Consider the following 17070-nt stretch of genomic DNA (forward strand, 5'->3'; position numbering starts at 1 on the left):
AGCAAAGAAGGACAATTATCATGAATTACCTCTTATTGAATTGAAAGAAAATGGAAGGAGCAATAGTAGATCTACAACAAAGTATAAGAACAACATAAAGGAAATTACAACAAAAGAATAGAGGAAGATGAATGTAACTACAAGGAATTGAAGAGTAGAAGTAGAAGAAAGCAAAGATTAAAATCTAGATCTAAGAACTAAACATAATCCTAATCCTAATTCTAGAGAGAAGTGAGAGCTTCTCTCTCTAGAAACTAACTCTAACTAATCCTAATGTGTGTAATGAATGGGATCCCCTTTTCTCTTCAATTCTCGGCTTTAAATAGCATCTTTGGCGCCAAAGTTGGTTAGGATTGGGCCCCACAACCCTTCAGAATTCGTTGGCCACGTTTTCATTAAAAAATCATAAACCAACACCGACGCGTACACGCACATCACGCGTACGCGTCCATGGAGTGATTCGCAGGTGCGCGCAAGCGCCAGGTGCGCGCGCGCGTCCATGGGCGATTTCAACTTCTTTGACTTTTTATGATTTCTCCACTTTGCATGCTTTCCTTTTCACTCCTTTGATCCATTCCTAGCCTTTTCAATCTGAAATCACTAACAAACATATCAAGGCATCTAGTGAAATCAAAGGGAGATTAAAACCATCAAATTAAAGGCCTAAAAAGCATGTTTTCACATCTAAGCACAAATAAGGAGACAATCACAAAACCATGCTATTTCAATGGATAAATGAGGGTAAAAGGTTATAAAATCCCCTAAAATGAATACAAGATAAACCGTCAAAATGGGGTTTGTCAGTGATGGCTCTTGATGAATGGGGTATGAATGAGTGAAATCTCTTTGATTTTGATCTTCTCAGCCACAACTTGAGTAGTGATCAATTTCACCAAAATATGGACCATTTTGTGGCTCTGGAAAGTATCCCATTTCATGTTCTTAATACTCCCACCCACCATGAGCATAGTAAAGTGAATCATTCTGTGGTGGTGGAGAGTTTCCCATGAAATTTGATTGACTAAAATATGATGGATGCCCCTTTCTTTCCTGCAAAAAGCTCTGTCTCAAACAATAATCACCAAAAGAAATTGGTATCTCCATTGTAATAAATGAGGGATTCTTAGTGAGGCAATATCACAAACAGTTAGTTAGCAAAAGAAAATAAGAAACTAAAGAAAACAAAGACAAAAGAAAAGTGTCTAATCTAGTAAATCAATCAACCGGTAGTTTGTTAATTACAATTAATCCCCGGTAACGGCGCCATAAACTTCATGCACAAAAAACTTATCTCTCAACAAATCTCCCTTCGGCAAGTATACCGAATTTGTCATCAAGTAAAAACTCACAATAGAGTGAGGTCGAATCCACAGGGATTAACGGATTAAGCAGTCAATGGTTAATTGATTATTCTAGTTAGACGAATCATTAAGGAGTGATGAGCAACAGGAAAAGTAAATAGCACAAAAGTAAAGAAAGAGATAAAGTACAGAAAAGTAAAATGGCAAGAAAAGCAAATGTAAGAACTAAAAATAAAATGAACATTGGGATCAAGAGATATTGCAATCCTTTGGATCAAGTTCATTCTCATCTCTTCCTCAATCAATGCATTTATTGATCTCCATGGCAATCTTAAGTGATTGGATCCCGATTCCTTGGCAATCCAATCTCTCTAAGCTTGAACAATTTCCCAATTCCTTGATTTAATTACTCATGGGAAGAGATGAAGTTTGGTCACTGATTGTACCATACACATTCATAGATCAAAGTATTGGTAGGATTAAATGTCACAATATCCATCCAACCCCCAACCTAATCCAATGTGAGAGAGCATTTCTAGCATGATTTCCTCATTCCTCTTCCAAGGTTCAGAGAAAATCCAAGTATGAGCAATTTCTCTTCCGAGACAATTACCCAAATGGACGAAGATCGAAAGCTCTCTAGTAAAATCAAGAGAAAAGAAAGAAGAAGAAGAATAAGAACTACAATTGATCCATTGAATCACAATAGAGCTCTCTAACCCAATGAAAAGAGTTAAGTGATCATTGCTCTACCAAAATAGAAAAGAAAGAAAGTGCAGAGAAGTAAAGATGAAGATTAAAACTAAAATTGAAACTTCAAAATTCATAAATGAAAAGTACAAAAAAAGAGAAGGAAAAGTGTGTGAAGGGAGGGAGTCCGAAGACCCCTCTTCAATCCCCAATTCCCTAAATCCCCTGAATGTAAAAACTTGGCCTTTATATAGGCTCTCCTAAATTACAAAATGAAATGAAATTAAAAGTAAATTACAATTAAATACAAATTCATATTCTAGATGCTTCTTGTGGCCATGATTGGTTGACACTTGTGGGCTAGCTTGCTTGAGGTTGGGTGGTCCATGAAAGAAAAGTGAATCAAGTTGAGGTCCAGGTGCTAATGTTAGTGCTACCATTAGCCACACTAACGCTACAAGTGTGGCGTTAGTGCTGAAGTGAGTGTGGCTAATGTTACACTTGCTACCCAGTTGGTGTTTTTGGGGTTTAAAAGATGTCTATTTTTTGTGCTCCAATTTCATGCCCACTATAATATATTATATATCTTTGGAAAGCTCTGAATGTCAGCTTTCTGACGCAACTGGAATCACATCAATTGGACCTCTGTAACTCAAGTTATGCTCCTTTGAAGGGAGTAGGGTCGCTGGCATAGTCGCTGGCATTATTGGAAATGGTGAGCCACAATAACGTTAGCGATCAGGGGATTAATATTGCCAGGTTCTAAAATTCAAACTTAATGTCCACCCCATACTATTATTTATTTTTAGAAAGCCCTGGATGTCTACTTTCCAACGCCTTTGGAAGCGCATCATTTGGAGCTCTACAGCTCGAGTTACACTTCTTGGAAGGTGAAGAGGTCAGCTGGCCTTACTACAGGTTGATACCATGTTCATCTTTGCTCTTTCGGGACAGATTTTCTCCCTCAAATTTAGTATCCACCATGTAGTATCATATATGCTTGGAAAGCTCTGGAATCCTACTTTCCAATGCCACTGGAATCACCTCATTTGGAGCTTTGTGGCTCATGTTATTCTTGTTTGAAGAAGGCATGGTCAGGCTGCCGGGTGAGATTTTGCCCACGTTAGTGTAACTAACGTGGCCATTAACGTGGGTCTTCCTTTGCTTCGCTAGCATTATTGGCACTCACTTTTGCCAATAACGCTGCTCCTTGTCCCTCTTTCCCACGTTAATGGTCCACGTTAGTGTGACTAACGTGGCCATTAACGTAGGCATGCCAAGGCTCGAGGGCGTTAGTGACACTCACCTTTGTTACTAACGCTACAACAACCCCTCCTCTTCCACGTTAATGGTCCACATTAGTGGTGTTAACGTGGCCATTAACGTGGGTCTTTCTTTGCTATCTCCAACGTTAGTGACAAAGGTTAGTGTCACCAACATTGGCACATCATCCTTTGCTCCATGATACCCTTCACGTTAATGGCACTAACGTAGCCACTAACGGGGCTCTTCTCTGCTTCTTGTTACCTGAAATCAATCAAACAAAGTACATCAAAGTCTTGCTCTTAATCATGAAATTATGCATCATCCATTTTATCATTCAATTCATGCATAATTCTCATGAAATCATTCAAAATTCACAATGTTTGCTTGAATCATGGTAAGAATGCATTTTTAACTAAATACTTGCTTATTTCCTAAGAAAATGCATGAAACCAACCTAAAGCATACAAAAAATGGCTAGTAAAAATAGCCAAGATGCCTTGGAATCAGCAGTGACAGTGTGCAAAAGGATAGAGAGATCTTATTCCGACACAAGTGAGCACCGACAGATGATTATCCGTGCGGTAGCTGTGCTTGGTATTTTTCATCCGAAACGAGAGATCCGATAGTTGATTAGCCGTACAGAAACCGTATCTGGACCATTTTCACTGAGAGGACGGATGGTAGCCATTGACAACAGTGATCCACCAACATATAGCTTGCCATAGAAGGAGCCATACATGTTTGGAGAAAAAGACAGTAGGAAAGCAGAAATTCAGAAGATAGAGCATCTCTGAACCTCAACCTGTTCTCCATTACTGAACAACAAGTATCATTAATTTCATGCTCTTTTACTTTTTACAAACGAAATCATTTTTATCACTAATATCTTGACTAAGAGTTATAGGATAACCATAGCTTGCTTCAAGCCGGCAATCTATGTGGGATCGACCCTTACTCACGTAAGATATTACTTGGACGACCCAGTGCACTTGCTGGTTAGTTGTACCGGAGTTGTGAAAAGTGTGATCACAATTCCGTGCACCAGTCACATATCCCAATTAGTTCATGGAATTAGCAATTTAGGAGGAGTATTTTCAAGCTGTAGTTCAAGCGAGATAGCTCTCTCGGAATCACAAGAACTCGTGTAGAAAAGGGTCATACTCTCGTTCCACCTAATTCATAAGATTAAGAACGAAAACAACATCTTTGAATTGAATTAAACATATATTAAAATAGAAGAATAATAATCTCAATCCATAGAAATAAACAGAGCTCCTAAACTTAACCAGAAGGTTTAATTGCTTATAATTTATAGAGAAAACATGGTTCTGAAAAATGCAGAAGGAAGAAAATCCTTCATGCTCTCTAAAGGGTAGATCTTATTCCTTATATGCTAACCTAATTTGATACGAAAATAACATAAAATAATAAATTCTAAATCTAAAAGATATTGTTTGTAAATAAAAAATTCAAAAAGAAAATAAAATAGGCTAATAAGTGATAAATCCACTTGAGAGGCCCAAAATTAATTAAATCAAAGAGATCAAAGCAATATACAACTTAAGCACCAAAACACTTCCATAATTAAGCATTAAGCATTGATTTCTTGTATGAAAAAGTATATAAAACACAACGTAATGCGCATGCATCAACATCACATGCATTTGTTTGTTTTGTTTGAGTGTGCATTATTTTGGTTTGATCAACTGCTTAACTCTGCTTATCTGTTACTTGTTCTACTTGCTGTAGTTGCACCTCTATTTGTGTTTTCCTTGCTTGAATTGTATGAGTATGTTTTCTATGAGACACCTCTTGGTGGAGGTGTGAGGGGGGTTGTTCCACCGGTTATTTGGAGGATTGGAGGAGACAGAAAGTGGAGTGTTAGGTTAAAGTTAGATTCAGAACATGAAATACCTTAGATAACTTACTTAATTTCTGATTTAGTTGAATCTTTAAGCTAAAATTTGAGTGTCGGAGTTCTAGAAATGCTTCTTGCTTTAACAAGACCTTTTATATTAACTATGTGGGCACCTTTACCATGTTGAGCGAGAGGCACCTCGCTAAGCATTTGGAGTTTCTTGTGCGAGCGAAGTTTGGTTATTTTGGGTTGCTGTATTTTGTATTGATGCTATGTATATATGTATATAGATTCTCCTGTCCATCCTAGAGGTTGACTTGGAGAAACAGGTATTTATTCTGTAGTTTGAGTTATATTATGGGTTGTATAAATATATATAACTACATACTCTGGCCGACCTTAGCTTCATAGGTCGAGTCTGGAGCTTGAGATATGTGTTTTGGAACTCCGATCTGTATATTATGTTTTTAGTCTTCTTTTGATCTTACCTATCCGTTTACGATGAACCTTGCGAGTGTGATACGATTTTCTATTTTCGCTTTTGCTTAGCTTTTTCTTCAAGGCTCCTAATTATAAATCCTTTCAACTATATTTATGTATGTATTTTACTTTTAGAGATTGTAACACCTCGCCACCTCTGCTTTACGACTTAAGTGTAAGACTCTGTGTGGTAGGGTGTTACAATATTATTGCGAACAATGTTGGTAGGAGTGAACATTTTTAGCAAACTACAAAAAATTAAAGTGAGAGCTCCATCGAATATCCCTAACTCTTTGCAACATGCTTAGTTGATTTGCACATTTTCTTTGAATTTTTAATTGTTTGAGCTGTTTGTAATTGATGTATTTTAGAAGAAGTACTAATAATAATGACAATAGAATTTAATTGCGTAAAAAATTCATGTAACAATTTAATTTTACATTTCACAAAATTTCAGAACTTTCTGTAATTTTGTGTATCATGATTTGACTCAGTTTAATGATCCAAATACGTATCAAAAATAAAAATATATAAGTTTACTATTTATAAAAGTAATATTTTTTTAATAAATAGTAAAAGCTTTTTGTATCACATAATTACTAGGTCAAAATTTAGCAAGTAAGAGATTTTTAACGGTATTCTTAGAACAAGTAAATTGCACCAAAATATTTTAGAGTTAAGATGATTTATCATCTCATTGTCAATGACTTTGACACTGGTAAAAGAGCCAAACAATTGACCAGATAAAATAAAAATATGTTCTTAAATGATTATCACTTGATAATTATCTCTTGCAAGTTAATCTGAGCTACACATCTCATCCTTATCTCTACATTGAATTCATGCACCTCTCTCTCCCTTATCATATCTCATTTTGTTTCCTTTCACTTCCAAAAATATGAGAGAAAAAGATAAGCTAAGTTAAGTATGTTTCACTTCAAGCTTGATTCATAAAAGATTCAAGGTTCTAATCAAAATTCTGTTTTGATTAATCAAGTTCTCTCTTCATTTTCTTCTCATCTATATCAATTTCATGAAGCTTAGTCAAGAAAATCCCCTCATTTTCTCCTCTAAAGTTTTGGCTATATGCCTAAAGAGAAGCATAATCCATTTTCATCTTTCTATATTTATGAAATATGTTTTTGAACCTCTAAAGAGTAAAAAATCAAAGCTAAATTTCAAGCTCAAAAGATGAGAGAATTTTTTCTCTTTTTTTTTCCTTTACGAATTCTTCTATCAAGGCGTCTTGTGAGCTAATAATGGTTTTTGATTTAAATTAGGTATATTTGGATGCTATAAGAACCATTAGAGAGTAATACAAATTTGGATTTGAGGTAAAAATTAGATTAAAATATTTTTTTGTAAACTATTTGATTGAATGCTAATTGTAAATGATGATGTATTGATAGATTTGAATGCTTAAATGTGTAATTGATGATGTTTGAATGTTGAATTGATGATTAGTACGAATTATAAATAAAATTAAAAGATTTTGAGAACTTTATGGTTATGTTTAATGTATTTGGGATCAAAATACAAATAAAAAAATGTTAGGGTAAGCTAGATATATTTTAAATTATGAGAAGAAAATTTAGAAAATAAAATTTAATGCAAAAAAATATGTGTAAGCCTAAAATCCATCAAGAAAAGTGACTAAAAGTTTCTAAGTCATGAGTTAAAGGTCAAATTATAATTTAAAAAAATTTAGAAAGCAAGAAGAAATTTATTGGAAAGAGAAATAAGTCCTTATACATAAGTGAATAAACAGGCAAAGATAATTTCATAAAAAGATCTAGGATAAAAATATAATTATAATATAGTTTAAAGGTAAAATAATGATTAAGATAAAGTTTAGGATCAACGTGGTCATTATGAAAAAATTCAAAGATAAGAATGCAATTGAGACATTTAAGGATAATATGGTCGTTAAAATAAAATTTAAGGACAATAATGTAAGTCTAAAGCTTTAAGGAAAAAAGGTAATTATCGAAAAGATTGAGGTTAAATGATAATTTAATATAAAGAAAGGATTAAATTGGTATTTTTTGAAAAAAATTAAGGAGCAAATGGTTATTGATGTGTGTAAGTCTCAGAATTTTTGAAAAATCTTATTATGAGCTAATTTCAGTTTATTTATTTATTAAAAAAAATTTTCAAATATAACAAAATCAAATTTTGATAATTAAACTAGAAATTTTACTTAATTTTATAATTATTGATTAATTTTTTATATTTAAAATTATAAAGCTTAGTAGCTGTAAAAAAATGAGAATTTTATATGATTTGATTTAAATAATTGAGATTTTGGAATTTAATGCTCTAAGTTTTATTAATGAAGAAAATTAATTATATATTTTAAATTAGAGTACTTGATTGAAAGTCAATTAGTAAACTAATACAATAAATAATATTTTCAAAATAATTTTAAGGGATTAAATTAGATTTCAAATTAATACAATATACCCTAATTTTATTAAAATTGCCAAACTCTAATTTTATTCAAAATCTCCAAATCCAACCCTAACTCTAACTAAATAAAACCTAATTTTACCCTAACCCTCACCCTCATCGCCGCTCACCCTACCCTCTCCTAATACACACACATGCTGAGAAATGAACGAAAAAAAAAGATAGAAAGGGAAGAACGGAGAGGGAGAAGAAAGGGGGAAAGGGAAACAATGAGCAACAGAGGAGAAAGGGAGAAGAGAGAGGTTGGAAGGGAGGAGACCGCGTCCTGTTGCGCCGTCACCGCCATCCTCTCACTGCGGCCGTCGAGTCGTCGTCGTGGAGTTGAGTCGTGAAAAGAGAGAGCGACGTGGAGGGCGAAAGTCATGTGAACTTGGAACCGCCGCACTGTCGTCGCAGACCTTGCCACGGTTATGGTTCGTCGCCGCCATAACTGGGTCGCTGGGAAGAGGAGTCCGACGCGAAAGGAACACAATGCGAGGGAGGAAGGATGCGACTATGCCACTGCTGTTGTCGCCCGCGAGTTACACGGTGCCTTTGGGGTCACCGTTGAGCTACTCTGTTTCACTGCTGCTGAGCTTTGCCACTCCTTATTTGTCGAGATTGTGGTGCTAATGCGGGAATCACTGCCAGGGAAGGAGGAGGCCTTGTGGCCATGCCTGTTTGATGGGAAAGTCGATGTGGCTGCCAGAGCCACCATCGGAGATGCCGCTACTTGGCTCAGTTGTTTCTTCTTAGTTGTAGAAGTGTTTTCGTTTTGAAAATCCCTTTAGTTGCTGTTTTGTTATCTTATGCTGAGGTTTTATGGTGTTAATTGTTATAAGATTGAGTTTCACTTATTATATGTTGTGATTAGAGTTGTTGTGGTTGCTGCGAAAGTGGTTTAGAGCTGAGGCTGTGGTTGCCGCCATTGCAAGCTGAGAGAAAATGGAGTTTTGTCGCGAAATTGAGTCGTGAACTAGGTAGGGGTTCTTTTCTTAAACTTATTTTACTTTCAAGAGTTGTTATAAGTCGATATTAATGCGAAAAATATACTTTTGTGATTTTGTAAGTCTTTTGGACTGAATTGAGCTGCTCTGAATGATTGTAATCGTTTGTCTGGTGAAATTATTGACTATTTGAATATTTTGAGTTATTGATTTTATTAAATTGGTGGTTGCCGAATTGGTTTTCTTGAGATTTGAAATTTTTTATTGAAAATGAGTTAATTTTAGAAAAGATTTAATATTGAAATTTGTTTGAAATGGAAAAGATTTAATATTGAAATTTAGTTTCATATTGAACCTGATTTGATATCGGAATTTGGATAAAAATAAATATGAAAAGAATTTGATATTTGAAAATGGTTTGATTATTGAAAATGATTTGCTATTTGGAAATTATTGAGAAATGTTTGAGAAAAGTTTGGTTGAGACCCTTGAAGGGTGTCAAAAGTCTGAGTTTTAAAGAGATGCTGCTGAAATTTTTTTGAAAATTGGAGACTTCGTTTGATGCGGTTATTTAGAAAGGTTTGGGTTTAAGGATTTTATGATTTGATTTTGAGTTATTAAGAAAACGATTTCATTTTGAGTTTGATTTATTTAGAAAAGAATGAATTAAGTTTAGAGGATAAATTTTTTATGAATAATGATGACATCGAGACTAATTGTTGATCCTCTATCACAAGATGTGACTGGGCACTTTAACTCCCCGAGTTACAAGTTATATATATATATATATATATATATATATATATATATAACTTGAGGTTTTGTCCCATGGATATTATTGAATTTGAAGTTTGACTCCATAGAATATTATTGAGCTTGGAGTTTTGTCCCATGGATATTATTGAATTTGGAGTTTGACTCAATGGAATATTATTGAACTTGGAGTTTGACTCCACGGAATAGTATAGTTGAGCTTGGAGTTTGACTCCATGGAATATTATAATTGAGCTTGGAGTTTGACTCTGTGGATATTATTTTTGAGCTTGGGAATGCGCGCACAGAGGGACTGTCCAATGGTTAGCTACCAGGACGCGGGTTGGCTATATAACCGACAGATGAGACTCATCAACCATAGGACAGACATGCATCTTATGTATTTGTATGTTTTGCTTAGGTGTGCATTGTTTTGGTTTGCCTATTTGTTTAACTATGGTTATCTGCTATTTGCTCTACTTGTTATATTTGCATTCTATCTGTGTTTTCCTTGTTTGTAATGTATGTGTGTGCAACTGAGAGATCTCTCATACTGGCGGTGGTGAAGTTGAGGGTTATTTTCCTGATGTGATGATTTGATTGAGTTGCTTGAGTTGGGGACCGTGATTGGTTTCTGATTGAGGTGTTAGTAAAGTATGAAAAATCAAGCTAGTTCAGCATAGACTTAATGAACCTATGCTTAGAACAGGTTGGTCATTCATACAGTCTAGGAAACTGATTAAGATTTTCTTATAAGAAAAGAAAGGTTTTGGATCTTCTAGATAATTAAATATTGGTTTTTGAAAAGGTTTTAGATGATTAGCCGTTGGTTTTTAAAAAGATTCATAGGACAAACGATAATCACGACCTTAAAATCAATTCTTTTCTTTATATGTATCTTCTTATGACAATTCTTAAACCCTCTACTGAGAACCCTTTCGAGGACGATGTTCTCACCCCCTACAGCTTTATCTTTTCAGGACGGACGAGGAAGCTTGCGGAGTTTTTTTAAGTTCTTAGATATGCTATTTTTGTTTGTACACATATGTTATAGATTTTTCCTCGCCTTTATTATTATATTCTTGTAAGAGGGATAGGAGTCGTGACTGTAATAACATGTATGTATATAATATTTGTAAGTTGCTTGAGTAAGAAGTTTTGTATATATATGTATATGCTTATTTATTTTCAGTCAAGAAGTATTTCCGTGTTTATTAAAAAGAAAATAGTGATACGGTTTCGAATCAAGGCTCCTATTTTATTACTAAATATATGAAGTCGTCGTAATACTTCTCTCTATCAGAGTGGCGCAGCCAGAAGCATGATATTCTGATAGTAAGGGTATTACATTATGGTATCAGAGCAGTTCATCTTGATTAGAGACTTGAGAATGGACTGACTATGCTTCATTACACCCTTGGAGTGTTTGTCGTGTTGTAGGTCTTGTCTAGGAAACAAGAATTAGAGCTTTATGGACATGACTGTCTATTGATTAATGCTGTTAGCTTACCGTTGCATATATGTTGATGTTAAGTTTGGCCAACTTAATGTTGATGGTCTGTGTGTACAGGAAAGTTAATAGGTTACTATAGACGAATTGGAATTGATAAGTAATGGGTAATGCGAGTCACATGGTTCGGGGATGCTAGAGTTCGCTTTTCGTGCTTGGTTCGACTTATGATTCTTGTTTACGTCGCTTAGGTTGGCATATCGTTTCTTCTTTACTACCCTCATTGAAGTTTCTTGACTCAGATTCCTTCCTTGAACCATGATTTGACCATTCTCCGACCATATTTTATTATTCTTCCATAACTTTGCTTGATTGTATTCCTGAGAGTTTGCTTGAGTCTTTCAAAAATATCCGTCTTTATCATTAATTATACTCTTCTTCATGAATCCTGTGCTCATTGATTTGATCTTGAACCTGATTTGGCGTGATGCGTGATCCTTAAATCTTGAGCGGTTTGAACTTTGAAAGTTATGATTCGATCTAAGCTAACTATGTAATTTGATTCTTTTGTTTCATGTCTAATGTATATCTTGATCTAACCATATTCTTGATTATCTCTTAAATTTTCGACATCATAGTTCCTAATCTTGAATTTCTCTGCGTGATTTGTGTAACTCCTTGACGTAAACTGAGCTTGTTTTGGTGTGATGCATCATTCTTTGCAGTATATTTCTAGAGTTCTTGTTTTGGATTGATAAAGTTTTGAATTGACTCTTTCTCTGCCTAATTCTGTTCCACAATTATCCATCAATTTTTTTTTGAGATCACTTTTAATTTAGCTTATACTTCCCTACATGGATTCAAAAATTTTTTTATATGGTTTAAATATGTTTATCTGTAATGCCTCACATATTCTTTTATACACATGTGAAAACAATTTCTACCTTTGATTTTCTTCTTTGACTACAACTTGATTTACTTCTAGCCTTATCACAATTTTTATACGTATTCTTATGTGATTTTGTACCTAAGTATTTTTCAAGACTCTTAAGAGAATATTTCTGCTCGTAACCCAATTAAATTTTATTTTACAAACTTTGCGAATTTTATTTTAATTCCGGTTGTTTTGATGCAATAACTTATTTATACTTTTCGTATTTATTTTGAGAAAATGAATTTATTCCTTCTTGAGATTATTCATTCTTTGTAAATGCTACCATTGACTTCTAGTATTCTTTTCAACTCAACAAATCCGGTTTAAATGAATACACCATTCTTCCTCTTGATTATTCCTACCGAAGTTCTTAGATTCAAAATTCCTTCTTAGGATTACAACTTGATTTTCTACCAACCTCGCTTTTGCTTTTATGAAAATTCTTATTTGATTATGTAAAGTGTCTTTCAAGGTTTTCGAGAAAATATTTTATCCTTAACATAACTAATTTTCATTTCACAAATCTTGCATAATCTAGTTTGACTCGAATTTGCTTTAACATGACGCAATATTTATGTTTTTACTGATTCTCTTGAATTTTGTAAATAATTGCCCCGTTCTCCTCTATAGTTTCTATTGGAGTTCTTTGAAATCAAAATTATTTCCTATTTGCATGTCAATTTTTCCTTCTAGCACACTTTATGACTTTTGACCATTCTTTTTTGTTGGTGACTCGAACCATTTCTTCATATTCTTGTGAACTTTGTGCTCCTCTGATTTGGTTTCAGCTTATTTTAATCTAATTTATCATTACCTTTTTCTTGTTTCTTTTAGATTTCCTAGATTCAATATTTCTTGTTAAGAAGCGAAATGAATCTTTTTGGAATATTTTCTCGTGTCTGTACATCGTTGCTTAATTGTAATCCTACACCACCTTCTGAATTCATGTGAATCTTATCTTTGTTACTTATTCTTCTCTTACTGAGATTTGTATCTTTTTGAACATACTCGCGCTTATCTCTTTGAAAATTGTTTTGGTAGGACATGGATCCTTAAATCTTTGAAAACGTTAAGTGCTCCTTTTCATTAGGCGGTATTGGTTTATGCATTCTACTCGTGCCGTGTAATTTAACGTGTCGTTTATCCTTTTCCTTTTCTTAAGATGTAATTTAAATTTTCTTGCTTCACAATTTGTACCTTACGTATATGTTGATCTGTTGACATTTCTAACTATGTTAAGACTCTTGTAACACGGCTGTTGATCTCATGTTTCTCCACGAGCTAAGAAACCCTTGTAGTAATCTGAAGTTGTTCCACTGTTATACGACACTATTGTCTTTAGTTATTCCTTTTCTATAAAATCTCATACTTCTTCGACTCAGTTTGAATTTATTTTAAACTAATACGATTTTTTTCTTCTTATTGATCCTATCAAATTTCTCTGATTCAAGAGTTATCCTCGAAGTTGCCAATTGATTCCTTTTCGGCGCTCTTCATTGCTTGTGCATCCTTATTTACCTGCAATTTCATCCATTCTTTCACATCCTAATAAGTACTATCTTTGTCACTTGTCATTTCTTTCTAAAATCTTGTATCCTTATGAGTAAACTCGAGACTTGTTTTAGTATCACGTGCGACCTTTAGATATAACAAGTGATACGTTAGTTTTTAGGATACGATTGGTGAATATGGAAGGTGAAGTTTGTAAATATGCGATGCCACAAGATGTTGTGGAGCTGTGTTTTACGCAAAAGAGTTTTATCGATGTTATGCTTGTGACCGGTAGTGACTTTGCGAAGTGATTGATGAGATTGAGAACTTTCGGATGAGTCATTTGATAAAGTACAGTTGGGAGTTGTGATGGTGAGTTATGTTAAAGTGTGAAAAGTTGAAATCTTAAGGCTTGATGTGAAAAACTAGTTATTATCACGGATGAATAAGATGTGTGCAAACACCTAGCTTGAAAATTTACATCTTATTGAGTTTCTTCAAATTTAGGAAAATTGTTGGTACCATGTAATCTCTTTGTTTTCAGCCTATCTTGTAACTTTTGCTTTACACTACACTCTTCCCTTATATTTAAGTATTATGACCTATCCGCTATTTGGAAATTTATATATATGCTAAGACTTCTTACTTTTCTAAAGTATACAAAAGTAAAATATTGAAACTATGTAATGTTTTATATATTATTTTAATTTTTCAAGACAAAAATTTTTATAACGTGGGTAGAATGTAAGACCCAAAATTTTCGAAAATTCTTATTATGAGCTAATTTCAGTTTATTTATTCATTAAAGATTTTATTTTTAGAAATTATTTTATTAAAAGTAATTAAATCAAGTTTTGATAATTAAACTATAAATTTTACTTAATTTTATAATTATTGAATAATTTTTTATATTTAAAATTATAAAATTTAGTAGCTATAAAAGAATAAGAATATTATATGATTTGGTTTAAATAATTGAGATTCTGGAATTTAATGCTCTAAGTTTGAAGAAACTTAATTATATTATCTTATATCTAGAGTACTTGATTGAAAGCCAATTAGTAAATTGATACAATAAATAATATTTTCAAAGTAATTTTAAGGAATTAAATTAGATTTCAAATTAATACAATATACCCTAATTTTATTAAAATTACCAAAATCTAATTTTATCCAAAATCTCTAAATCCACCCCTAACTCTAGCTAAACAAAACCTAATTTTACTCTAACCCTCACTGCCACTCACCCTACCCTCTCCTAATACACACACATGCTGAGAAAAGAAAGAAAAAATAAAGAAAGAAAGGGAAGAACGTAGAGGGAAAAGAAAGGGGGAAAGGGAAATAGTGAGTAATAGAGAGAAAGGGAGAAGAGAGAGATCATAAGGGAGGAGACCGCGTCCTACTGTGCTGCCACCGTCATCCCATCACTACAGTCGTCGAGTTGAGTTGCGAAGAGAGAGAGAGTTTGCGAGCGAGAGAGAGAGAGAGAGAGCTTGTGGTGCTGATGCGAGAATCATTGCCAGGGAAGGAGGAGGCCTTATGACCGTGACTGGCTGCTGGAAAAGTCGATGTGGCTGCCAGAGCCACCACCAGAGCTACCACTACTTGGCTCAGTTGTTTCTTTTTAGTTGCGTTAAACGTTTTCATTCCGGAAACTCCTTTAGTCGCTGTTCTGTTATCTTACGTTGAGGTTTTGCGGCGTTAATTGTTATAAGATTGAGTTTCGATTATTATATGTTGCGATTAGAGTTGCTGTGGTTGCTGCAAAAGTGGTTTGGAGCTGAGGTTGTGGCTGCCGCTATTGCAGGTAGAGAGAAAATGGAGTTTTGTTGCGCAATTGAGCCGCGAACGCGGTAGAGGCGCTTTTCTTAAACTTATTTTACTTTCAAGAGTTGTTACAAGTCGATATTAATGCGAAAAGTATACTTTTGTGATTTCGTAAGTCTTATAGACTGAATTGAGTTGCTCTGAATTATTATAATTGTTTGTCTGGTGGAATTATTTTGAGAAGGTTGAATATTTTGAGTTATTGATTTTATTAAATTGATGGTTGCCGAATTAGTTTTCTTGAAATTTGGAAATGTTTTGTTATTAAAAACGAATTGATTTTATAAAGGATTTAATATTGGAATTTGTTTGAAACATAAGAGATTTAATATTGAAATTTGATTTGATATTAAACTTATTTTAATGTCAGAATTTGGTTTAAAACAAATATGAAAAAGATTCGATATTTAAAAACGGTTTGATTATTAAAAATGATTTGCTATTTGAAAATGATTGAAAAGGATTTGAAAAATGTTTGACTGGAATCCTCAAAAAATGACAAAAGTCCGAATTTAAGAACATATTTAATTTTCATAGATAGATAAATCCTTAATTATTTTGTAGATTTGCAACAATTTAAGAGGCACACTAGATTGTAATTCAATGACTTCTATGATATTTTTAATTTAAATAGATAAAAACATCTTTTAAATTGTGTTTTAGTTATGATTTTATTCATCTAAACATAAAACAAGATTTTATTTTATTATCTTATGCATCTTTACCAAACACTATATATATATATATATATATATATATATATATATATATATATATATATATATATATATATATATATAGAATAATTTTTAGCGTCGGTGTCTTATTTTTTTTATTTAGCGTTTTATTTTATTCTACAAATCAAATGTTGCCTAAAAGGACTTATATAGTTATATGTCTCCTATTTATAATTGTTCAAAATTTATTAAAGAGAAAAGCTTAGTATACAAGCGATTAGGGCTTGTAACTATTACAAGTTCATTAACGCCTAATCCGCTAAAACACGCTGCAACTCCTACGTCACTTACACGCGCCATACAAAGATCCCGCGTTTGTATAACTACCAAATTTAAAAGATTTGTTTCCTTCTTTGTTTTCTTTCTTTTCAAATTTCATCGTTCTTCTTCTCGCGCGTCTTCCCCTGATTTTTCGATCGTTCTTTTCCTCTCCTTTCTCATTGGTTTGTTCTTCGTCATTGACGTTAGTTTTTCTCTCTGTAACTCCAGCTTCGTTTTGACATGGTGTATTTATAGTTTTTGACATAGTGTATTCTGCAACCTCTCTGTTGTTGATGACCAGTTTGTTCCGAAGGTTGGAATGACCTTTACCACCCTTGAAGATGCTCGAAAGTTTTACAGAAACTATACCAAGGTTGCAGGTTTTTCTACAAGAGTTCGGAGCACAAATAGAAAGGAAAATGAGATTAAGAATCAATTGATTACATGTAGCAGAGAGGGAAAATGAAACTCTCATAGCAAAGACTCATTTGATAGGAATTGGAATGATTTTCTGCTAAACTTTGGTCTTGTGGACAACAAGTGGCTTTCATGTAGTGTTGGGTTAAAATCTGCAGCAGGGGTGTAAATTTAATTTGTTATCGGGTGTATTTATAGTCTGTGTTT

The sequence above is a fragment of the Arachis stenosperma genome, chromosome 4, assembly GCF_014773155.1.
Source record: "Arachis stenosperma cultivar V10309 chromosome 4, arast.V10309.gnm1.PFL2, whole genome shotgun sequence".
Lineage (NCBI taxonomy): Eukaryota > Viridiplantae > Streptophyta > Magnoliopsida > Fabales > Fabaceae > Arachis > Arachis stenosperma.